Source organism: Pelophylax lessonae (genome assembly GCF_965119305.1).
Source record: "Pelophylax lessonae genome assembly, chromosome: 2".
Taxonomy (NCBI): domain Eukaryota; kingdom Metazoa; phylum Chordata; class Amphibia; order Anura; family Ranidae; genus Pelophylax; species Pelophylax lessonae.
This window is the reverse complement of record NC_138769.1, coordinates 538863326-538889467: the sequence shown is the minus strand read 5'-3', so window position 1 is coordinate 538889467 and position 26142 is coordinate 538863326. Positions and strand designations below refer to the sequence as shown.

Genomic DNA, 26142 nt, shown 5'->3' with positions numbered 1-26142 from the left:
AAGGCAGGCTAGGCTTACCAAGAGATGAGTTTTCAGGGATCTTGTACAAGTGGACAGAGTAGGAGAAAACCATGTTGATTGGGGTAGAGAGAGTACCAGAGGATGGAAGCCGCTCTGGAGAAGTCCTGGAGGTGAGCATAGGAGGAGGAGACCAGGTTGCTAGAGAGCAGGAGGTCTTGGGAGGAGCGGATAGGATGGTTTGGGTGATTTAGTTAGACAAGATTGGTGATGTTGCTTTGTACATTGTTAGTATTTTGAATTTTTTTCTTGGGCAGTCAGAAGCTAGTAGAGAGATTGACAGAAGGGTGGCAGACCCTATACCCTGAAAAAAATCTCTATTCTATGTAAGTTTTGTAGCTTTTAGAAAGTTGCAGCCTGCTCTAGAGGAGCTTTTCTTAAGCTTGTTTAGAAGGAGGATCATGTAAAATAAAGCCAGCCATACATGGGTTGAATTTCAAACAAATTTTCTTTCAAAAATCGTAATTATGAATTTTCGTTCGAATTTCGCACCATTAGTGGGAAGCAGCAACGGTCAATTTTCATGCAGCCATCGATTTTGAGTGATCAGGCATGTTGGAAATTTTTTGAAAAACAAATTAATTTCTAATCCATGATGGGAGAATTTTGCAAAAAACATAATTGACAAAGAAATGTGCATGAGCTGTGACCTGGAAAGAAAAGACGATTCCCGGCCACAATTTTTTTCTGTAGCAACATGAGGTGAAATTGAAGGCTTGTCTGGTCAAATTTTAAAATCAATGGTAGCACCATCAGATTACAAAATGCACGAAATTTCTGATTTTCAAACGAAAATTTGTTTGGAATTCGACCCATGTATGGTCTGCATACCTTTCAGGTCTCAGGTAACCACCACTAATAATTATTTTATCTACAGCTCATAAGACATTAGCGTGAACAGTAAGGAATAATAAGGAATGTGGTGTGGACACCCAGATCTGCTCTATGTAACAACAATTGTTTCCGTAATAATAATGAAACAAAAAAAACAACAGCCAGAAAAGAAACTCAGGCAATAAAAGTTGTAGTGCTCCTTCATATTGATGTTAACTGGAAAGGGCATTGCAAATCTGGCCATGTACTGGTAGATTTTTGAATGAGCGTTTGTATGAAAGATCTTGTCAGTTCATGCTTTTGATAATACCAACAGAGAATTGGCGAATGTCATTTTAAATTACTGTATGCCAAATTTTACATTTGCTTGTAACGCTCAATATTGAAATAAATGGAATTTCTGGAATGAACACTACATACGCCATTTGAAATAATTTTTTTGAGAAAAATTTTCTATGCTGCTTTTTCAAATTTTCTCATCGATTTGACCCCAATTAGAAAATCAAATAAATGTTCTGAATATGAAAACTCTCAAATTAAGTTGTACTATTGTATGGCCAGCTTAACGCTGATGGTGTCATGGTAGAGCAGGGGTGCTCAACCTTTTGAAGAGCGAGGGCCACATAAGCAATTTTGTAACCAGTCTTGAGCCACAATGACCTATGGGATTTTACTTCTCCCCCCCCCCCCAAGCCACAAATGTAAAAGTGCCCTTACTATAAGACTTGCTATAAGACTGCTGTCACACTGATGTGCTGTGGTTTATAGGGATGATCGAACGGTTCGGGTCGACCATCGGTTCGACCCGAACATTGACTGTTCGAAATTCCAATAATGGCTCTCTATCAAAAATGACAATTTTTAGGAACTGTTTTTTTGTGTGAAAAATAGCCCCTGGTGCATGACCCAGAACCCTAGGCACTTTTAAGGGGCATTTATTGGGTTTTAGGGCTTCAAAATTGTGTTTTTTGATTACCGAAGTTCGGGTCCCATTGATTTCAATGGGGTTCTGAAATCCGGGCCGAACTTTCGGGTAGTTCGGGTGTTCTGGTCGAACCGAACTTTTGAAAAGTTCGATCATCCCTAGTGGTTTACCCACACCGCGGGTACAGTGCAGTGCAACTGCTGCTTTCATGCGGGTTAGCAGCACTGAGACATAGACTTCTATTACATCTTTTGTGTGTGTGATGCACTTTCTGAAAGCGCACAGAACCCGCAAGAACTAATAGAAGTCCGCTGCACAGGAGCTGGTGTTACAGGGGAAGCATCAGCTTATGTGGCTCCTGCTCCCTTCATGGCCAACTGCCTTTTCCGCCGCTGGTGCCAGCTTCATGCACTCTAATGCTCTGGGATAGAGGGTCAGGAACCTTGCTGATCCGCCATCCTAGAGCATGGGCATGCTCTTCCCTTGTTTGAGGCCGCAGGCTACATCATACAGATACCTGAAAGATCATAGTTTTCCTGGGAGGCAGAAGCTGCTTGAGGAACCCTAAGGTGGCACAGAACCTTGGTTGAGAAAGGCTGATCTAGACACATGCTAAAATGTAGGATAAAGACATTTAAAGGTTACAACCTAATTCTGCTCCCCCCCCTCCCCCCTCCTATTATTTTTTGTAATATCTGTAACCCAGAATTTAGGTCTCCTGATAGACTTTGCTGAATGATCTATCCAGTGCTGAAAAGTATCTCGTTAGTTCTGCACCTAAATTCTGCCATACACATTAAAAAAAAAAAAAAAAAAAAAAACATTTACATAACTAGAAAACACATCACTAGAGGTTGACAAGTTCTGTATGGACTTTCCATTTATGTTAATAAAGTTCAGGCTATGCATGTACAGGGTCAAAGTACAGGGTTGGGAAGAGAGGCTTTGCGTCACTAGCAGATCGCAGATCACACAATGAATATCATAGGGGAGTGGCATATCAAATATTTATTTATTATTGCTGGTACTTATATAGCGCCATGAATTTACGCAGCGCTTTACATATATATATATATATATATATATATATATATATATATATATATATATATTGTACATTCACATCAGTCCCTGCCTTCAAGGAGCTTACAATCTATGGTCCCTAACTCCCATTCATACATATATTAGGGCTAATTTAGACAGGAGCCAACTGACCTACCAGCATGTCTTTGGAGTGTGAGAGAAAACCGGAGTACCCTTTCAAAACCCATACAGGCACAGGTAGAACATGCAAACTCCAGGCATGTGTTGTGGTTGGGATTAAAACCGAGGACCCCAGGAAAAAAAAAAAAAAAAACGAGCCTTGTGGAACCCACGGAACCTTGTGCTGCTAGGCAGAAGTGCTAACCCCTGTGCTGCCCATAAGTACAGTATATTACAAATTCGCAAAAGCCCACTTACTGTACCCTTTAGGGCTCATTTAGACTAAGCATTGCATAATTGTTTTGTATGGGCAGACAACTCACTTTAACGCATTAAAGATCTTACCTGACCCTTGTTTCTTCAGGCGAGCCATACATGATTAGCTAACCTATGAGCTGATCGAGAGGAAATTTCACCATCCACACAAAAAGGCATTCATGGAGGAATCTTTCCTGCTGGCTGTTGTATTTGGCCAGCTGCAACAACCACAGCTACTTGAATACCCGAAAAGTGGCTGCATCAGATCGGACACGGTCACTGTTTGACCAACAACTTTCCACCTAGCTCCTTCAATTTTTCAGTTGACTTCTATTAAGACAGATAGTGTTGACAGAGCTGCTGATGGCTTGAGTTTTGGCAAATTCAATCCAAGCCATCCATGACCAGCACACCATTGATTGTGTGTATGTGTGCGTGCATTACTGCAATGAATAAGTGTAAATAGGTCCCTTACCAGTGGCGTATCATCCATGGGTGCAGGGCATTCACTGAACATGGACCCACACTGCAGCCATGGATGATCATCCCTGGTTGACAGTCTGGGATGATCGGAGCGGCAGGGGGGGGGGGGGGCAGTTGCAAGCACCGATCTCCCTGTATAGCTTTTCAGATGTCAGCCGCTTCTTCTCCTCTCTTCCACGGCTGTCAGCTAAAAAGCTATACAGGGAGATTGTCGTCGTCCATCATCCCCCTGTGTGCCCCTCACTGTGCCCTCCTCAGGCCCCCGTGTGCTCCTTCCTCCCCCCCCACCTGTGTTCTCTTTCGGCTTCCCTCCTCTTCCGCCAGCTGTTGGGGGGGGATCTGTCAGGATGGAGAGCAGAGGAAAGAGCTGGTAAACATGTCATTTACTGGCTGTCAGGGCTGGCCTTTTGCTATTTCTAGCATTTCTCTTCTCAGGTCTCTAGGCTGCTCAGCTGTCGGTTAATTAACAGGCACTCATTATTTCCACAGTGACTCGCCTGGTTACCATTAACTGCCTCATTAGTCCAGCCTACAGCCAGCCCATTTTTGCTATTTAAACTGCCTTTTTTCTTCCCCTCCGTGCCTTCAACATCTCCAGTGTGTCTCTGCTGTGTTCCTATGTATGACTTTATCTGGCTGATGTCTATTCTTGCTATTTAAACTGCCTTGCTTCATTCCCTCCATGCCTTTGCGTGGTCAACATCTCCAGTGTGTCTCTGCTGTATTCCTGTGTATGACTTTGCCTGGCTGACGTCTCTTCTGATTCCTGATCCTGATTTTTGGCTTCTGACAACGTTGACTTCTGGCTTCCTGATTCCTGCTCGTCTGATTACCTGCTCTGGCTTACAAATACTGGCTTCTGTTTTTGACTACGTTCCTGATCTGTGTTATTTTTGCTGTTACATTAAAGGTGTGATTTCAGCTGCATTTTCTGCCTCTGCCTGGTTCATGATTTCTAACATTACGCAAAGGCCATGAATTAAGAAGATGCAGTCAATCGACTTAGTTGTAATATTTTTTCCAGATTCAATGAGCAGGACCACTGCATGGATCAGTTTGCCATAGCAGTACAGATGCTCCTGATTTGAACTGCTCATCTGGATCCTCCCACTGTGGCTGCTCCGGTACAGCCAGTGTTGCAAGCCATCCTTGCTGCTGCTCTGGTCTCTGTGCAGGCACCTGCCTCTAAATACTACCTCTGTAAGTGGTATGATTTGTTCTGCTCTGCTTCCAAGCATTTGGGGGTAATCCAACTTACTGCAGAGGGTTTCTCAATCAGGTTGGAATATTGAGATGCTGCCTCAGACATTTCCCATGGACAGAAGCAAGGTAGGCTTCATTATTTCTTTGCTTTCTGATAGAGCCTTGGCTTGGGCAAACCCTCTGTGGAAGACGCAAAAACTTGTCCTCCTTTAAAAGGGTACTAGATATTCCTGCTCTCTCCACTTCTGCTGCCAAAAGCCTAATGTCCATTAAACTGAGTACAAGAAATGTTGCCGACTACGCCATTGAATTCCGTACTCTAGCAGTAGAGGTTGGTTGGAACAATGAGGCTCTTGTGGCTGCTTTTTCTCATGGTCTCTTCGATAACATTAAAGATGAGATTGCAGCCTGAGACATAAGAATCCTGAGGAGTTGCCATTCTCTAAGAGAGACCTTCCTTTAAGGAGCACTTGTGGAAGCTTCCTGTACGTTTGGCTTCGAACTTTGCATACCCACCCATGCCTCCCTCCTTCATGCCTCCTGGGCCCAAGTCCTCCAGTGAAGTAGAGCCCATGCAGCTGGGTTTCACACAATTCTCTGCTGAAGTGAGGGCTTTTAGGAAGAGGGAAAAATTGTGCCTTTACTGTGGCCAGGCAGGTTACTTATTAAAGTCTTGTCCAACCTTTCCGGGAAAGCCTGCACCTGAGGTCATGTAGGGGACAGACCTTAGGTGGCATCTTTGCTTCCCCAGCTATTCTGAAGGATAAGCCTATAGTTACGGTTACCCTTTGCTGGTCTGAGTGTTCCATCGATACCCAGGCTCTAATTGATTCTGGAGCTGCAGGCTTGTTCATAGATGGTGCTTTTGTGTCAAAGCCCTTAATACCGCTGCAGTCATGTGCCTCCCCACGTGCCATTGAGGCTATTGATAGGAGACTTTTACAGCATGCCCATGCGACTCATGAAACGCTCCGTTGACCATGGCTTTAGGGGCTCTTAACCATGAGAGAATACAATTTCAAGTCATTTCTCATTACGTCGTTGTCTGTTATCCTTGGTTACAGAGGCACAATCCCTCCTTTGATTGGCTTAGTGCTGAGGTTCTCTCATGGTCACCACAATGCACTAATACATGTTTTCAGAAGTGATTAAGGTTATGTGTACGTCTTCACAGTTCATTGCCAGAGGAATACCATGAATTCAGTGATGTCTTTAATAAAGGTCAGGCTGATATTTTGCCGCCACATTGGCCTTATTACACAGTTGACCTTCAACCTGGTGCAATTCCTTCTCGTGGCCGGGTTTACCCTTTGTCTCTGAGGATAAAGCCATGGAGGACTATGTTGCAGATTCACTTTTCCGGGGTTCATCCGCAAATTCTCGTCTCCTGCCTGTGATGGATTTTTCCTTATGAAAAAGAAGAGTGCTGAACTGAGACCTTGTATCGATTATAGGGATCTCAATCTCATTACAGGTAAGAATGCTTATCTGATCACATGGATTATGAAATTATTTGACCGCTTCAAGGGAGCAATGGTCTTCACTAAGCTTGATTTGAGAGGGGCATACAATCTTGAGCAGGGCGACGTATGGAAGACTATGTTTAATACTAGGACCGGACACTACACATACCTCGTAATGCCCTTTGGTCTTTGCAACATTCCTACAGTTTTCCAGGAAATTGGTAGCGATTTCCTCCGAGATGTGCTGCAGCAATGTGTGGTGGTTTACCTCAATAATCTCATATATTCGAAATCCCAAGAGAACCATCAGAGATGTCTCCCATGTGCTACGGGTTGAGAGAAAATAACCTTTATTGCAAGTTGGGAAAAGTGCGAGTTCCATCCTGAACAAGTTACATTTTTGGGTTATGTAATTTCTCCTGCGGTATTTTTGATGGACCTAGACCTAAAAAAAAAATTATCTGCAGTCTTACAGTGGCCTCGATCTGTAGGTCTACGTCCTCAATAATGTTTTCTTGGCTTTGCCAATTATTGAAGATGTAATTGTAATTTCTCTTTTCTAAGCAAACCCCTGACTAATATGACCAGGAAGGATGGCAACCCACAGACTTGGACCCCGGATTTACTACAGCTCCTGTGCTGACACATCCTGATCCTAAGTTCCCCTTCATTCTTGAGGTTTATGCATCTGAGACTGGAGTAGGCACTGTCCTGTCTCAATGTCCTACCTCTGAGACCTCTATTCATCCCTGTGTTTTTCTCCTGCAGAATGCAATTACGAGATTGGGGACAGAGAATTGTTAGCCATCATTTTAGTTTTTAAAATATGGAGGCATCTCCTCAGGGGTACTACTGTGCCACTCCTCATTTTGACTGACGAAAAGAATCCTCACATTTTTGAGGCAAAACGCTTATCTCCCGACGCTGTACCCAAATAAAATTGATGTCCTTTTTTCCCCCACAAATAGAGCTTTTTTTTGGTGGTATTTGATCATCTGTGTGTTTTTTTTTTTTTTTGCGCTATAAACAATTCTGGAAAAAAAAACAATATTTTATACTTTCTGCTATATAACATTCCCCCCAAAAATTTTAAATCACATTTTTTTCATCATTTTAGGCCAATTTGTATTCTGCTACATATTTTTGGTAAAAACCCCAATAAGCGTTTTTTGATTGGTTTGCCAAAAGTTATCGCTTCTACAAACTAGGGTAAAGATTTTTGTCTTTTTTTTTTTTACCAGTAATGGCGGCGATCAGCGATTTTTAGCAGGACTGCGACATTGTGGTGGACAGATCGGACACCTAACTGACATTTTTGACACTTTTGGAGGGACCAGTGACACTACTACAGTAATCAGTGCTAAAAATATGCACTGTTACTATAATAATGACACTGGCAGGGAAGGGGTTAACTCAGGGGCAATCAAAGGGTTACGTGTGAGCCTAGGGGATGTTTTCTAACTGTGGGAGGGGAGTGGGGTTGTGAAATCAATACAGAGACCTGTGTTCCTAAAAAGGAGGAACACAGGAGCTTTGTATTGATTCCTGTGAGGACAACGGTCTGCTGTGTTTACAACAGCAGACCGCCGTTCTCTCTTCACTGGAAGAGATCCCGGTTGCCCGGCGGCAATCGCCCCCCTGGATCAGCTTCCCCGCCGGCAAGTGGGCGCACGCCCCCAGGATCGCTCCCGCGGACCGCCATACAGGTGTGGCGATTTGCGGGAACCTGCCGACCTATAATTGCGGCGACTGGTCGGCAAGTGGTTAATTACCAGGCATCATTGTTTCCACAGTGACTCACCTAGTTACCATTACCTGCCTCATTAGTCCAGCCTACAGCCAGCCCCTTTTTTCTATTCTAACTGCCTTGTTCTTCCCCTCTGTGCCTTCACATCCCCAGTGTGTCTCTGCTGTGTTCCTGTGTATGACTTTACCTGGCTGATGTCTATTCTTAAGCCCCGTACACACGTAGCGATCGTCGGCCAAACGATCGGCCGTCTTTTGTCCGAGGGCTGTCTTGTCTGTTGAAAAGTGCAAAAGACTGCACACGAATTTTGTCGGCCAACAACAGCCGACTGCAGAAGTGATGTCATGTGATGGTTAACTTTCCTTGTCTTTTTTCTTTTCTGAGCATGCCCAGTCTTGCAAATCTGCTGTCTGTCGGACGAAATCTGTACTGACTGGCGAACAATCGGCCGTTCTGGTGTTGGCCAACAAAAATTTTAATGCTTGCACGACAGATTCTGTTCGGCCGAAAATGCGCTGTCGGCTGTCGGAAGCATCATACTAACAAGCCTACAATCGGCCGATCGGTCGTCGGCCGAATCTTTACAGCCGACAATCGGTACGTGTGTACGGGGCTTTACTTCTGATCCTTATTTTTGACTTCTGACAACGCTGACTTCTGGCTTCTTGATTTCGGCTCGTCTGATTAGCCACTCTGGCTTCCAAACCCTGGCTTCTGTTTTTGACTACTTTCCTCATATGTGGCATTTTTGCTATTACATTAAAGGTGTGATTTTTAACTGCATTTTCTGTCTCTGCCTGGTTTATGGTTCCTGACACCAGCCCCTTCCTTTTCTGAATTGGACACAGTGAGCGATCGCTTCTGTGCCTTTTCGTAATTGAGCATAGTAAAGTCCTGTTCATTTACTTTCAATGCTGAGGCTGCTGAGAAAGGCACTAGGGAATCCGTTTCATTGGTCCCTTTCTCTGTCTCAAAGAGGAGATGTCAGAGGTCTATTTAGATATCTAACCAAAGCCCACCACCAGGGCTGATAAAAGAAATTGCAATGAATATAAAAAAATTAAATGTAAAAAAAAATAAATAACATTTTAAAAAATAATATAAAATAAACCGATACCGTTACCCCCCCCCCCCCGCCACCCTACTAACACTGTCTACTACCCCCAAAAGCATTGTAAAAAAAAAAAAAAAAGAAAAACCGCCGCCCTACTAACACTGTCTACTACCCCCAAAAGCATTTAAAAAAAAAAAGAAAAACAAATTAAATTTTAAAAATAAAAATAATACTAATGACCCCATCCACTGCTTCACTGACACTGTCCACTCCCTATACCACCCCTTCCCCAGAAGCGCTATGAAAAAACAAAAAAAAAAGAAAATTATAAAAATAATGTAAAAAAATAAAAAAAAAACTACTGACACCATCCACTGCCCTACTGACACTGCCCCCCCCCCCCCATTGTTAAAAAAAAAGATAAAAAAAAAAAATCTAAATAAAATGTAAAAAATAAAATTGTAAAAAATAATAAAAATAAAAAAATTCTGACACTGTCCTTTGCTCTACCGTCCGCTATCTTACTAATACCATCCACTGGCCCCAAAAAGCATTTTGAAAAGAATGAAAAAGCAAAATAATAATAATAAGAATAATAATAAAAAAATTAATAAAAATAAAGAACTACTGACACCTTCCACTGCCCTACTGACACCAGTACATACTACCCACCGCCATACACTCCAAACTCCTCTCCTGCATGTTCTATCCATAGACCATATACTTTGCACTCCTCTCCTGCACATACTACCCACCGCCATACACTCCAAACTCCTCTCCTGCATGTTCTATCCATAGACCATATACTTTGCACTCCTCTCCTGCACATACTACCCACCGCCATACACTCCAAACTCCTCTCCTGCATGTTCTATCCATAGACCATATACTTTGCACTCCTCTCCTGCACATACTACCCACCGCCATACACTCCAACCTCCTCTCCTGCACATACTACCCACCTCCATACACTACATACTCCTCTCCTGCACATACAACCACTGCCATAATCTCTGCACTCCTCTCCTGCACATACTACCCACCGCCATACACCCCTCTCCTAGACATACACTCCGCACTGTACATTCCCTATTTACCATTACCACATTCTGCACAATGGAAGTCCTCTCAGACTCAATTAAACCACACCCCCTTTAAGCCATGCTTAATATTTAGCTAATTTATACCACACCTACATTTCGCATTTTATTTTTTTAACAATGCCAAGTGCCCACTTTTTTTTCTTGACAAAGGCCCATTGCTTTCATTATATGCCCCGGTCTCTAACCTTTAGTGGCTTTAGTTATTATTATTATTATTATACAGGATTTATATAGCGCCAACAGTTTGCGCAGCGCTTAACAAAATGAGGGCAGACATTACAGTTACACTACAATTTGGAACAAAAGGAATCAGAGGGCCCTGCTCGTTAGAGCTTACAATCTAAAAGGGAGGGTCAATTGATACAAAAGGCAATAGCTGTGGGGGATGCGCTGATGGAGCAAGAGAAACAGCGTTATTAGTTAGTAGCCGGGTAGGCTTCTTTAAAGAGAAGGGTTTTCAGGGATCGTCTAAAGATGGATAGATTAGGGGACAGTCGGACAGATTGGGGTAGAGAGTTCCAAAGAATGGGAGAAGCTCTGGAGAAATCCTGGAGGCGAGCATGGGAAGAGGTGACAAGGGAGCTAGAGAGCAGGAGGTCTTGGGAGGACCGAAGAGAGCGGCTAGGTTGATATTTTGAGATCAGGTTAGTGATGTAGCTGGGGGCAGAGTTGTGGATGGCTTTGTAAACTGTTGTTAGCACTTTGAATTTTATTCGTTGGGTGAGTGGAAGCCAATGAAGGGATTGGCAGAGAGGGTTGGAGGACACTGAACGGTTGGTAAGGTGGATAAGTCTTGCAGCTGTATTCATTATGGATTGAAGGGGGGATAATCTATGTAAGGGTAATCCAATGAGGAGGGAGTTGCAATAGTCGAGGCGAGAGATAACCAGGGCGTGAATTAAGAGCTTGGTGGTGTCATTGGTTAAAAAAGTTATTTTGATCACATAAAAACAAAAATATTTGAACTTGACGTTATTTATGATTAAAGCCCAACTCCAACCAAAGGAAGTGAGGGGAAATCCTTATAATGGGGATAATGTCAGACAGAGGTTCTAACCCTACCCACGCTCTTCCAATCTGAAAAAGGTTTTGTTTGGAGTTTTTTTGAGTATGATTCCTTTGCTTAATCTACTGCATGAAGGAACCAACTGTTCTCAAACTGCTAAGTGTTAAAGAAAAAAAAAAATCTACTGGATACTGACTCAGTATTTAGTTGTACATTTAAAGTGTCATTAAACCAAAATCATTATAAACTCAATGCATGCTATATTACATTGTGTTTATACTGACTTTGCCACTAGGAGCATTCTTTTTCCGTAGATTGCAAAAAAAAACCTGGTTGATCTGCTATTCACTGTTCCTTGTCTGTGACCCCACTGCAGCCTGAGGCTGTGAAGACAAGTCTTTGCCACATCTACTGAGCATGTTGAAGTTTCAGTTCTCTTCTAAAGCTGACCATAGATGACTCAGTTTTTTTTTTTTTTTTTTTTTTTCAACCAACGGGTTGAACAAAAAAAAAAAAAAAAAAAACCAAATCCGATTCCCCCATCCACACATTTGAGGTGGGTGGGGGAATCCTCCCGCTGTATCATTGTATTCTGGTAGCGGGAAGGCTTCACAGATCAGCGTTGCAGGCTATTGCCTACAGCGTTGATCGAGAGGAAAATTTTAAACAGGGCGGTTGTACAGTAGTCAGCTGGTAGATCAACTTCTGTACAACCCCAGTGCCCATACATGGATCGAAATTCAGCTGGTTGCTGCTGAACCTGCAGGGTTTTTGATCCATTTATGGACAGCTTTAGCTGTAAATTTCCTTCTTTTTTTTTCTGTGCAGCCCACATGACTATATAGAGTCACACATGTCAGCTTATACACAGTGGTAAATGACAGTCCCCTCACTCCCCCTCCTCTGTCCTAGTATTGCTAAACACTGTTGGGGCGAGATATAAGATGTTGTTTGATGGCGGCTTCACCTCCTTGTTAGTCCCAGCACCTATACACCATAGACACAGGCTAGAGGAGTCTGACACATACTGTGATTGGCGGAACCTCTTCCAGATAGCTTTACAGTGTGAACAGAGTGAAAGCTATTGTCAGTCAACCTTAACTCTGCCTATGCAATGTTATTGCAAATAAATTTAAAACACTTTGATTCCGGGTGGGATATATCACCCTATATATGTTTGTCACCCCTATATGGTTGTGTTGACAATGCGCTAAAATATAGCTCTCAGTCTGGGTAAAGATTAGTACAGTATCTGTGAGTACACCCCTCACATTTTTTGTAAATATTTTATTATATCTTTTCATATGACAACACTGAAGAAATGACACTTTGCTACAATGTAAAGTAGTGAGTGTACAGCATGTAGAACAGTGTAAATTTGCTTTCCCTTCAAAATAACACAGCCATTAATGTTAAAACCGCTGGAAACAAAATTGAGTACACCCTAAGTGAGAATGACCAAATTGGGCCCAAAGTTTCAATATTTTGTATGGCCACCATTGGTTTCCAGTACTGCCTTAACCTTTTTGGGCATGGAGTTCACCAGAGCTTCACAGGTTGCCACTGGAGTCCTCTCCCACTCCTCCATGACGACATCACGGAGCTGGTGGCAGTTAGAGACCTTCCGCTCCTCCACCTTCCATTTGAGGATGTCCCACAGATGCTCAATAGGGTTTAGGTCTGGAGACATGCTTGGCCAGTCCATCACCTTTACCCTCAGCTTCTTTAGCAAAGAAGTGGTCGTCTTGAAGGTGTGTTTGGGGTCGTTATTATGTTGGAATTCTGTCCTGCGGCCCAGCCTCTGAATGGAGGGGTTCATGCTCTGTTTCAGTATGTCACAGTACATGTTGGCATTCATGGTTTCCTCAATGAACTGTAGCTCCCCAGTGCTGGCCGCACTCATGCAGCCCCAGACCATGACACTCCCACCACCATGCTTGACTGTAGGCAAGACACACTTGTCTTTGTACTTCTCACCTGGTTGCCATGACACACGCTGGACACCGTCTGAACCAAATAAGTTTATCTTGGTCTCATCAGACCACAGGACATGGTTCCAATAATTCATGTTCTTAGTCTTCTTGTCTTCAGCAAACTGTTTGCGTGCTTTCTTGTGCATCATCTTTAGAAGAGGCTTCCTTCTTGGACGACAGCCATGCAGACCAATTTGATGCGGTGTTCAGCGTATGGTCTAAGCACTGACAGGCTGACCCCCCTCCCCTTCAACCTCTGCAGCAATGCTGACAGCACTCCTGCATATATTTCCCAAAGACAACCTCTGGATATGACGCTGAGCACGTGCATTCAACTTCTTTGGTTGACCAAGGCGAGGCCTGTTCTGAGTGGATCTTGTCCTGTTAAGCCTCTGTATGGTCTTGGCCACCGTCTGCAGCTCAGTTTGAGGGTCTTGGCAAACTTCTTATAGCCTAGGCCGTCTTTATGTAGAGCAACAATTTTTTTTTCAGATCTTCAGAGAGTTCTTTGCCATAAGGTGCCATGTTGAACTTCCAGTGACCAGTATGCGAGAGTGAGAGCGATAACCCCGAATTTAACAAACCTGAGACCTTGTAACACTAACAAGTCACATGACACGGGGGAGGGAAAATGGCTAATTAGGCCCAATTTGGACATTTTTACTTAGGGGTGTACTCACTTTTGTTGCCAGCGGTTTAGGTTTAGGCTGTGTGTTGAGTTATTTTGAGGGGACAGCAAATATACACTGTTATACAAGATACAAGCTGTACACTCACTACTTTACATTGTAGCAAAGTGTCATTTCTTCAGTGTTGTCACATGAAACCCAGAAACAAATGATTAAAATGTAAATTAATTAATGAACTAAACATCTCAGTGCTGCTGCCTTGGCTGATCAGCTCAGTCTGTTTGAATCCAATCTATATCATATCTTAATCGATTGGTAGGGAAATTCTTTCTATGCGATTGTTTGCTGAAATGATCAGATAATAAAATCAATTTATATATGCAGGTCATTGGACTGCTGCCTTCTTATAACACATCAGAGTTCTAAAATCCTTCCAGTGCTGCTCAATTGCTTGTCTGTTTTTTGTTTTTGCTGCAGAATGTGCCTTGACTGGTATTGTGAAGAATCACATTTTCCATTTCTAACCTTCTAATGCTGTAGTCACAATGTCACTACTCTGTTCTGTTAGTATTTCCATCTGCCTGGCTCCTGCACTTTGCTCTGTAAGTGGTTAAGGTGGGGCAGGGCGTTCCTCTTCCCATCCTGCACTGTGTGTTGTCTTACCTGCACATTTGCATGTTTGACCTAGCAGGATAATTGGGCCCCAAGCAACATGGGCGTTCCCTTCTTCACAAACACTCAGTTTCATGTATGACTCATAAGGCTGAGGCAAAGATACCACTTCCCTAATCTATCGTAGCCATTTTAAACACTGCTGCCTTTTAAAACTCTTTTCTGTTGTGCGACTTTTGGAAACGTATGCATTCAGGGTACAAAGAAATCAATGTCAAGGTAAGTGCTGTCTGTTTAGTGTCAGCCTTGAAAAGGCAAAGATGTCAGGTAAACAACGATCTCCATGTGATGAAACAAGGGCTGCCTTGTATTACATTGCTGTCAGAACTCAGGATAACAATGCTAAAAGTCATAATGTAAGGAGTCTATAAGTAGTTGTCTGTATGCTGGGAAGGGGGTATTGGGGTGAACCGTAAACATTGTACCCTACTGTCACACCTATGGTGTGCAGTGCCTTTCGTTAGAGCAAAAAATGATCCTTATTGCTGGTCCAGTGACCTGTTTGCTCAGTGCAATTCATTTCATGTCTGTCACGGAGAACGAAAATATATAAATATATTGTTTATAAAATAGAAACTGTTGCATTGATGTTGCATTAATATACGCTTTGATAGAACCGTATCAGTACCTTTAGTTTATCACTAATGATGGACATAACCATTAAGCTGGGTATACACACATAGGTTTTTATCGTTTAACCAGTAGGTTGAACAAATAAAGATACCCACATCAACACAAGTGATATGGATGCAGGGATTTCTCCCACTGAACTTCTGTATTCTGACAGGGGGCTACCCCCCCACCACCAATGTGTGTTTGCAGCCATTGGCTGAATGCACTGATTAACTACTGATTTTTCCAGCCATACCGTTTGACTTCTGTTGAACAGAGAACAGTACACACATACTGAAAGTTGACTGTTTTGTTCTGAAACGGCTGACTTTTAGTACGTGTGTACGTTTTCTTTTTTCCCCTTTTAAAGAAATAAACACATGATACAATTCCCTTTAACAAAATAAACACATGATACAATGGTTTTGCACGGAGCAGCTCTGATCCTCCTCTCCTCGGGTCCTCCGCTGGCGCTTTTGGCCCCTTGCCAAGTGCCTCCATAGCGAGCTGCTTGCTCTAGGGGCACTTGTACATGCTCCCTCCCAAGTTGCCTCTGACACCTAGCCCCCTACTATATATATTATGATGCACTTTTAACCAAAAACATTTCTTGTCTGATAGTTAAGCTGGCCATAGACGAATAGATTTCTTTCGTTCAGTCTGTTGGCTTAACGAAACAAGTCATAATAGATTGCTCCATCCACACCAACATTCCAGATGGACAGCTCGCTTGCTGCGGGGGTTATTGACTGTATCTGACAAGGTACAGGCACTGTTAGACCAACAATTTTCCACCTAGCTTCTTCAAGAAAAGTCGATTGGAAATCAGCTTTAGTTGATATGGGTGTTGCCGACAGGGCTACCCTAGAAGTGACTTTGGCCAACTCCGCATGAATTGTGAGTATGTCCAGCTTTACTTGTCATCCATAAGTTGACTGCAGTATATTTTTAACTAAAGTTGGTCACCTACCAATCAGCTTAACAAATCAGAAGATCGAAGGAGCTGCATAGAAAATGGTAGTCCAAACAGTAAGAGCAGTTAATCTACAGCCTCACTGTTTGGGTATTCTGACATCCATGGGCGCCAGCTGTCAGAGTTCAATAGTGGCCAGGGGAGATTTGTCCATCCGCGCTGTTTAGTGTGGATGGAGGAATCTTAGATTTATTTTTGTTCAACCTACAGGCTGAAGGTCAAGACATCTGTGTGGGTAAGGCCAACTAAGAAGTTAAAGCAAGCCTGCCTTCAGGTAATGCAGGATTTATTTATTCCTAAGCAATAAATCTGCTTCCCATGTTTCTTCTGGTGGTGTTATTGTTTTTTTCAAAACTAACAGTGCTATAAAGACTGAGCAGTAAAAAGATATTATTATGGTTAAAGTTGAAATTAGAATGACGTTGCTCTTGCCATCAGTGTCTTTGTGATTCTAGTCACCGGGTAGCATGGGTGTCCTTGACACCTTCCCTTCATTATAGTTTGAAAAGCCATGGATTAGAAGAAAGCTTTGGCAAGGCTTAGGAAACTGAAATATGCCTTTTTAAGTGTTAGGATTTCTTCAGTTTCAGTAATAAATGTCTGGCTTCTTGCAGTTTGTTTGGTTCAGCTACTGAAAATTAGGTTGTATTGTTTAGATTCCTCCTACATGTTATATGGTTGTCACCTGATTTAACCATTGTAAGAATAGACTAGACAAAAAATCCTATGATTCTGATGGTATCGGACCATAGCAGACACCCCTGCTGATCTTTCCTGGGAGGGAGGGCCAGTCAACCACTTTAGATTTCCTTGGCAAATCTTCTTAACCTGTCTTCCTAACCTGTGCGTGTATGTTTGGTATGACTGGTTAATGTCTGTGCCCTGCTTTGGCTATTTATTACTTATCTGTAAATCAACTTGGCATGGCATTCATTGGGGTTGATTTACTAAAACTGGAGAGAGCAAAATTCTGGTGCATCTCTGCAAAGAAACCAATCAGCTTCCAGGTTTACCTGTCAAAAGCCTAAATGACCAAGCTGAAGTTAGAAGCTGATTGGCTACTAGATTCTGAGTGCAAACATTTGTGTAAACCAACCTCATTATGTTACATTTTAACCCAATCAATAAAATCTATTCGTTTTTTTTGTTTTATCATTTTATTCTACCTTTTTAGAAGTAATTTTCAGTATTTTACAGTTGATCTCCAGTCATCCTTGAAAAATTATTTTGTTTTTCCACCCCTTCCCCTTTACCCTAAACCCAGGGTTCTGCTGGAAACTACAAGTGGCCATTACACATTAAACTGGGCATACGTTGTATGGTTTTCCTAGGGAATTGGCTAAAATGGGTGGCCTTGTTGGTCAAAAAGCAGATGCATCCAATCAGATGTGTGCCTATTTTGACAGCCAGTGTTGCCGGCTGGCAAAATGCAATGGCTGCAAGGGGGAGACTCATACATTTGTGCTGTATGGTATGGATAGAAGATTCTTTTTTCTGTTCACCCTGCGGGGAGAATGTTAGAACAATTATCAGTGTATGGCCAGCTTTACACAGGCTTGATGCACTGTTGTCACTGTCAGGAAACCCACCATCAGAAAGGCCATGTAGACAGGAAGTGGCTGAAGAAGCACTGAGATGCAGGAACTGATGAAAAGGCATGTGTTTTAGCAAATTAAATGTCATTCGTTTAGGGTTTACATACACTTTTATGAACACCACACTAGTACTACATCTGCCAGGTTGGCTGCAAATGCAGTTACTTATGTTTTGAGAAAACCGGAAAAGGTAATCTTAGCCACATTCTTTATGTTTTGGAAGATCAGAGAACCTAGATAAAATCACAAGTTTGTGGTTGCAAGTGAAAAAACAACTCAAGATGCCCCATATCTGTAAATACTGACTGAAAACTGCTTTATAAATCCAAATGATTCCTACTTCTTTCCCATCTGCATATTCCAGTTCAGCAGTATGATGGCTCCAGTCAATCCATGCTTGTATTGTGTGATCATTTCTCCATACTTTATTCATTATAAACATTCAATGTCGAATCGAATAATTCTTGAATAGGCCATATGAGATTTGTTCTTGATAGACTTGTGGGAAATGTAGTGGGATGACTGCAATCCGAGGGTATTAAGGGCCACTATAGGCGCTTTTCCACGGCATGGAACCGAATGGTTTGGCTTGCTTTTGTGCTTTTCCACTGCATAGTACCGCATGGTACGGCTCGCTTAAACAGTACCACCTCGGTCGTGGTTCCAAGAGGGCCATACGGGTACCATATCCCACAATCCTTTGCATGCAGCCTTGACTGTTTGTCACTACTAGCCACTGATTGGTCAGAGAATCGTTGTTATCCCACCCACTTACTATTAGTGGAAAAGCAAACCGTACCGAACCGTTCCAACACCGTACGGTACCATGCAGTGGAAAACCAAACCGAGCCAAGCAGGGCCGAGTGGAGCCGAGCCGGTACTTGCAGTGGAAAAGTGCCATATGTGTCAATTGAATCTACATTTTCTTATTACTTCAGAACCCCTGCTTCTCTATAGCAGCTTTTGCTAAGAATTTTCACTGGACATTTCTGGGATGAAAAAAAAATCATATTTTCCCCCAGAGATTTCATAATTTCCATCTAGAAAGTATAGCGATCTGGGTCCACCAAGAGGAGGGACCTGCAGGGCGCCTGACATCACGAGTGTGGTCAGGTACTTGAGAGTGTAGGCTGAGTGATAGGCAGTGACAGGGGAGGCAGAGAACTCCTCTGTCATTGCTTTAACCACTGCCAGCATCGTTCTGCTACAATAGGAAGCCTGCTCTATGCTGGAGCATTTCTACTGCTGAATTGTGAATGGCTCTACCTCTGCAAGCAATTTGCTTAATTTAAGTTTTTTTTTTTTTTTAAATATGTATCAATTCTACCCACCTTGATAAAGGCTAAGGACATTGATGGCACAGTTGATACATTTATTTAGCGCTTTTATTCAGATACTTGCCAACTGATATGTAGCTTTGTGGTTGTTTGTATCACCGAGAGGGAAAAGTACGGTATATCAACTTAAAAGCTGTTCAGGTACCCACAGATAAGAGATAATCTGTATATGGCCAGGCTTGTAGATCCTTGTGTCTGTGAATGTCGAAGGACTCCTGCATAGTCCCCCAAAGTGCTCCCTAATGTTTTCCTTACTATTAGAATGAGCTGAAGGTGTCAACAGCAGCTCTTTAGGCCCCTTTCACACATAGGAGTCCGTCGTCGGACTCCGTTTTTCTCAGCGGGGGATTGGTTGTCATCAATGCATTCCTATGGAAAAAACGGATGTCTGTTTTTCATCCGTCAACGGATGGATGAAAAACGGACAAACGGTCCCTAAACCATCTAATGGTACCTCTACAAGCTCTTTTTGGCTTCTTTTTGTGTGTTCTAAGTCTCTAGCAATCCCTAAATGTAAAAACTTAGACTGAAAATCACACACATTCCTTTTTTTTTTTTGATTGGCCAAAGATATTTTTTTTTTATGGGTTGAGCCAGGCCGATAGAAGAAATTAAATCATTCTAGTTTTATAGGGAAAGAGGGAAGTAAATTGGGTTTTCATAGCTGCTATCTAGAGATCAATAGAAAGCTGTACCCTAAGAAAGGAAGCAATAAACAACTTACAAAAGCCTCTGTGCACAGGTACTGCGAGATGGAATGACGTCATTCACTTTAGGTACTTTCTAGACATGTAGAAAATGATGTTAAAGTCAAATAAAAGGCAACCCACATAATCATTCCACTTGCAGTGTGCTACTCTTTAGCATGTGTATTGTAGTAAAATAAAAATGTAAAAGTGATGCACTTGGGGGATTAAAATATAAAAGCAAACCTCTCACTAGGGGAGAACCTCTTGGGAATGAGGCTGGGTTCCCACTGCGTGCAGACGCGGCTCACGGCAGGGGTCCAGTGTGTCCTGTTCTCCGCTTCAGGGACAAATCGGGCCCAAATTTTTGCCTGAATTTGAACCGGAAACTGAGCCAAAGACGCACAGGACCCTTGTGGAATGCGTTCCGCAGCCGCCCCGGAGATGTGTGAACCGGCTCCATTGAGAGCCGGTCACAGTCTCCTGTCATATGATTCAGATGCTGGAAAACCCGCATCCAATTCACTTCAGTGTGAACCCAGCCTAAAAGATGGGGAAAGATCTGGGGGTCCTGGTAGAAGACAGACTGAGCAATAGCTGGCAATGTCAAGCTGCAGCAAGCAAAGCCAGCAGACTATTATCTTGCATAAAAAAGGGAATTCACTCCAGAGATAAAACGATAATGTGAACGCCTGATTGTTTGCCCATTTATTCTCTGTTACTGTATTCTTTTCTTTATTCTCAATAAAATGTTAATGGGAAAAAATAAATAAAACGATAATGCTGCCACTGTATAAAACTCTGGTTCAGCCACATCTAGAGTATTCAGTTCAGTTCCGGTCACCAGTCCTCAGGAAGGGTGTGCCGAAGAGTGTCCAGAGAAGGGCAACTAAATGAATAAGCAGACTGGAGGACCTCAATTACGAGGAATGACTACAAGCGCTAAATGTATTCACCCTGGAAAAGAGACGCTTGAGAAGAGATATGATAGCAGTATACAAATACCTTGATGGTGATCCCAGCGTAGGAAGGAAACTTTTCAATCTCAGGGAGTGTAAGAGGACACAGGGCCACACAATGAGATTGGAGGAGAAGCAGTTTAACCTTAAGCTGTGTAGGAGGTTTTTCACTGTCAGACGATAAGGACGTGGATTGTGGGAACTCTTTTTTTCACAATCTGTGGTGTCAGCGGGGAGTATTGATTTTAACCACTTGCCGACCGCCGCACGACTATCTACGTCGGCGGTCAGCCCCTCACAGGCAAAGTGACGTAGGGCTACCTCAATAGCTTGTGAGGGTCTAGGGAGCGAGCGCGCGCCGCCGGAGGCGCGCTCCCGCTCCCGCGTGGTCACGGACCCCCCCTGCGCGTGTGACCGGCGGACCCGATGTCCGCCGGCCACTCTGCGATCGGCGGGGGAGAGGGAGAAGGTCAGGCAGCTTGTGTAAACAAGCTGCCTGTCATTCTCCCCTCTGTATGAGAGATGATCATATGGATCTACTATGTAGATCCGTTGATCACTCTGCATACAGCTGAAGCCACAGCCAATCACAGTTAGAATCACGCCCCTAGGGACACACACAGCCCCTCCCTCTCAAATAAAGTTAACCCCTTCACTACCAGTGTATTTTTACAGTAACAGTGCATATGTATAGCACTGATTACTGTAGAAATGTCACTGGTAACCCCAAAAGTGTCAAAAATGTCAGTCAAGGGTCCGATCTGTCCGCCGCAATGTCGCAGTACCGCAAAAAAAATCGCAGATCGCCGCCATTACGCGTTAAAAAAAAAAAATGACAAAAATCTTTCCCTTAGTTAGTAAACGCAATAACTTTTGCGCAAACCAATCAAAATACGCTTTTTGCGATTTTTTTTTTTTACCAAACATATGTAGCATAAAACAAATTGGCCGAAAATGTAAAAAAATTTTGATTTTTACATTTTTTTTTTTTGGGGGGAATTTCATATAAAAAAAATTGAAAAATATTGCTATTTTTGCAAAATTTACGCTCTTTTTTTGTTTATAGCGCGTGATCAAAAAATCGCACAGGTGATCAAATACCGCCAAAAGAAAGCTCTGTTTGTGGGAAAAAAAGGACACCAAATTAGTTTAGGTACAGTGTCGCACGACCGTGCAATTGTCCGTTAAAGTCACGCAGTGCCGAATCGCAAAATACCCCCTGGTCGTTTAGCAGCCAAATCCTCCGGGGCTTAAGTGGTTAAAAGGCTCTTGGAAGTGCATCTTAGTGAACACAGCATACAGTGATATGGGAGATGATTACCGACACTGACACACATGTACCTTCACAGCTTGAACTGGATGGGCTATTGTCTTTATTCAACCTTTCCTACTATGAAACTGCTGACAGCTTTGGTAAACATTGCTGTGTTCAAAACAGGGATGAAAATGGATATCTTAGATAGGAGTTTAACCTTATGGCCTTCATAACAGGTTTATGTCTAAAATATAAAGTTCGGCATTCTGAACATTTTGTAATCAATAGTAGATGAGACCAAGATGAGTGATATGGAGACTTTTTTTTCACAGGATGAAGCATGACTTTCAGAGCTTTTCGTTCTACCATGGCCTTTGCTGCCCACTGCACGCTAGAAATACATTAAAGATACTGCAAAACAATCCTAGCTTACTGCATGGGCTACGCTGTCTTGAAGTCAGCAAAATTAAAAAAACATTTGTATCTTTGAATAATTTGTTTTTATGTGAATGCTTTGTTCATTCCCAATTTATTAAAAGATACATAACACCCTTATAACCAGCAGTAAATGTTTACCCAATGCTGGGTTACCGTGCCAATCCAATCTACCTGTGGTTGGCATGCACTCCAAGCACAATGAAGACTTTTGTGAACTGAGATCTAGATATCCAGTACATAACAGTTATTAGCAGGGGCATTGGTGACACATCTGTGGTGCTGGCTATCTAAAACTTTTAAAATGGTAGTATTTTGTTGCTTTTGCTCTTCAGTTTCTCTCACTCAAGAAGCAAGACATTGGTTGATAGTCCTTGCCTATAGTTTTAAATGTAATGTAATTGCAGCTTCCCATGATGACTACATTAGTTTTACTTTTTTTCAGGCATTTTTCCTTTATTCTCCCCTGGTGATTCAAGCATTAATATACTTTCCTTGTTCTATGGCAGCCTTTCTCATCCTTTTCAGCACTGAGGAACCCTTGAAATAAACTTTCCAGAGTTTGGAGGCAGAAAAAACCCCACTGCCAATGCATCCAAGAGAAGCAGAGTTTTGGCATAAAACGTTGCGTGTAAATATGTCTAATCACTATTTAGTCTGGCCAATGAAATGAATTAACGCCCAAATGCTTGACGCAGGTAAGCGCAGCTAAACCTGTTACACGCTTTTACAAGTGCCAGGTGTTTTTTTTTGCCAAAACGCTGCTGCCAGGAGGAAGGCTTCTAAGGGAGTTTAGAAAATGTCCAGTGTGCATAAGACCTAAAAATGACTAGATCTACAACTCATGATACATTGATGGTCAGTGGGAAAATTTCTCCTTATACTTGTGGTCATTGGGAAGAATTACCCTCTTACAGATTGCTAAAAAAATCAATGGTGTCAGTAGCGATTTATCTGAGAGGCAGAAATTGCCCATTGCTCAAAGGAACCCCTGGCAACCTTTTGAGAAGTCCTAGTTGAGAAACCCTGTTCAAGGGGGAAAATGATAACTCCCCAACCTGTATATTTAGGACATTAATGTGTTAGGGCTACAGAACAGAGGGTTAAAGGTGTCATACCTCCCAATCCATCCTGAAATGGGTATGACCGCCCCAAAATTCTATTGAAATCCTAGCGTCCAGCAGATTCAGGTTAAATCCTGGAGCCCAGTGCCAGAACCAGTTCCGTATGAACTGGTATGGAAATTCTCAGTACATTCGATGAAGTGGCAAATGGGGTTTGAAAGTACTTTAAAATTGTGTTTGCTTTTAACATTTGATTTTGGAACTAATGGACTTTCCCAATTGAAAAAGGCATACATCATCAAGAATTTGTTTCAGAATAATTTTCCATCTTGCTCCTTCAAATTTTCTTGTCATTGCGGTCAAAAAAACAAATGACCATTTGATCCTCTTAACAGTTAGAAAATCAAATGAACATTCTTAAAATGAAAATTTTTGAATGATTCTGCAAGTGTATGGCCACCTTTGGATTGTAATAATAGAGTAGCCTAATCGCTGTAGATGCCAATTTGTGATTGGTTACGTTTAATATCTGTTTTAACCATACTTGTAAAAAGGAGAACTTAAAATGAACCTGTACTTTGCCTTTGCAGGGCAAATCATCAGGTTCCCTTTAATTCCTTCCTTCCCTAATCTAGAATCATCATCTCTTCTCTCTTCCACTGTTCTATTAAGTAAAAGATTGAGTAAAAGAAAATACGTGATACTTCTGGGTATGAGGAGCATGTGATTCGTTTCTCATCTTCCCACATTGCAGTTTCGGACATCTGGGTGGTGGGAGTGTATAATCATTCTCTTTGCAGGCCCAGCGCCTCTGCTTCTCCCTTCACCTACGCACAAGCTTTTATGTAGGGGGAATACATAGTGTCACTTTAGTGACCACCCTGAGTCTACTTGGTTTCTTGGAGTTGAGTTTTTATAGTAGGCAAAATGTTTAGTTGCCTGGCATTGCTCTAAAGTTGTACACATGTTTAATAGTAGCAGTCATAATGTACACCAAATCCATTGAGTGTGAAGCTATTGTCTTCCAGGCAGATAAGGACAATTTCAGTATTGCCTGTTACACACAATGAGATTATCGGATCAATGATCGTACGTTTTTCTTTTTTTTGGTATGCTAGTCTCGTATCAAAAATGGAAGAGTTTACTAAAGAGACGAAAATTCTGATAGGACAGAACAAAAAAAAATTCTATATTGTATTTTCAAACGACAACTGTACTGTTTAAATGAAAATCATCCAATCTGGTATTGTACGAGAACCGTTTTTGTGCTTGTCCAATCGGATAATATCGGATGAACTGTTGTGATCAGATCTTGAAAGCTCTGTACTAATGATCAGATCACCTTGGATCACTTCCAAAGCAGTATTTTTTGTTCAATTTTCTGATCGTGTGTACAGACCAACACCGCTATAATGGACTTAAAGGAGAAGTTTGGGGTTTACAGAAAGAAAAAACGTATATACTCCCCTCTATGCTGTTGGCTCTAAGACTGAGAACTGAGCGATCACATGACCGCTGATCACTCAGTTCTCAGTCTGCTCAGAGTGGTGAGCAGTGACGGTCAGTCACCCCTCTCCACTCTGTGCCTCCAGTGCTCTTTGGAGCACCTGACAGGAGAAGAGGCAGGCGCAGCTATCTGGGTGGATGCCGACAAAATTGTCAAGATCTTTCCAGAGCCTGGAGTGGCTCAACCAAGTCAGCTGACTGCTTTGGTCATAATTCTCTTTTAGCTGAAAGGTAACTCCAGTAGATGTAGGCAAGTGAAAATGGAACTAAGTTTTAGAATTATGGGATTTCTATGAATATTATATTTCTGGTTACATTTGAAGCTACAGTTATCAGATTTTTCTATATCCCTCCTTTACGAGCTAAGTATAGCTATAAAAAGCAGTAAAAGAGTGATTCATTGTAATGATTTTTATGTCAAATTAAAGGTTCTTAAATGAAAGCAAATGTATTTTGTCGACTACCTTCAATGGGCAGAACCACTATTTTTATTGTGATCATTCAAGCTTTACCAGCTGCTGTTGTGACCCATTAAACACACTACTGGGCAGTCATCATAGTGTAGTCATGAATATTCAATATAAACAATGGCAAATTATTTCCCTAGACAGAACTTTGCATTGTGATAAAGAATAAAAAATAATTACCAAGCAGCTCCTCTAGTACTAAATGTATTCTTTGTAGACAGACATATTGCTCACTGTTAGATTTTATTTCATACTGGCACACACTGTACCACTTCTTATGGCAGCCGGGGTCATTTACAGGTATTTGAGTGTTCATATCTTGGTTTATTCCAGGTGATGTAAGAGGATCCAAAGGGCAGTGACTAAGCTTGCAAGGGCTGGGATAAAGCAAACAATTTACAAGGGTGTGTATGACCATGGAGACAGTGCAGTTGGTGTTAAGAATGTAAATCACAATACTTGGAGAGTTCAGTGCTAACATACCGGTTTAGGACAACATGTGCCATTTTAGAATCCCTTGTTATTGTGCTACTTCGAATGATGTGCATGCATCTGTACGTGAAGACCAGGATTACAAAGTATTTTAATATTGCCAGGCAGTGATGGTACAAAATGTATCACCTTCACCATTACTTTTCTAGCTTACTGCAGCCAGAGATGTCTTAGGAACATGAGGGTGAAG

The 26142-nt window shown here is 42.2% G+C and overlaps 1 protein-coding gene across 2 annotated transcripts in view; it reads left to right on the top strand.

The window, feature by feature from the left end:
• Window positions 1-26142, top strand: part of ELF1 (E74 like ETS transcription factor 1) — a 235828-nt gene that overhangs the window by 65930 nt on the left and 143756 nt on the right. Inside the window, exon 1 of one of the 2 annotated variants that reach the window (XM_082247606.1) lies at window positions 14670-14790. The exons of the other annotated variant lie outside the window; for it this stretch is intronic. The gene's annotated coding sequence lies outside the window, so the exon portion shown is untranslated. Of the gene's footprint in view, window positions 1-14669; window positions 14791-26142 lie in introns of those variants that run through there. 2 annotated transcript variants of the gene reach the window in all.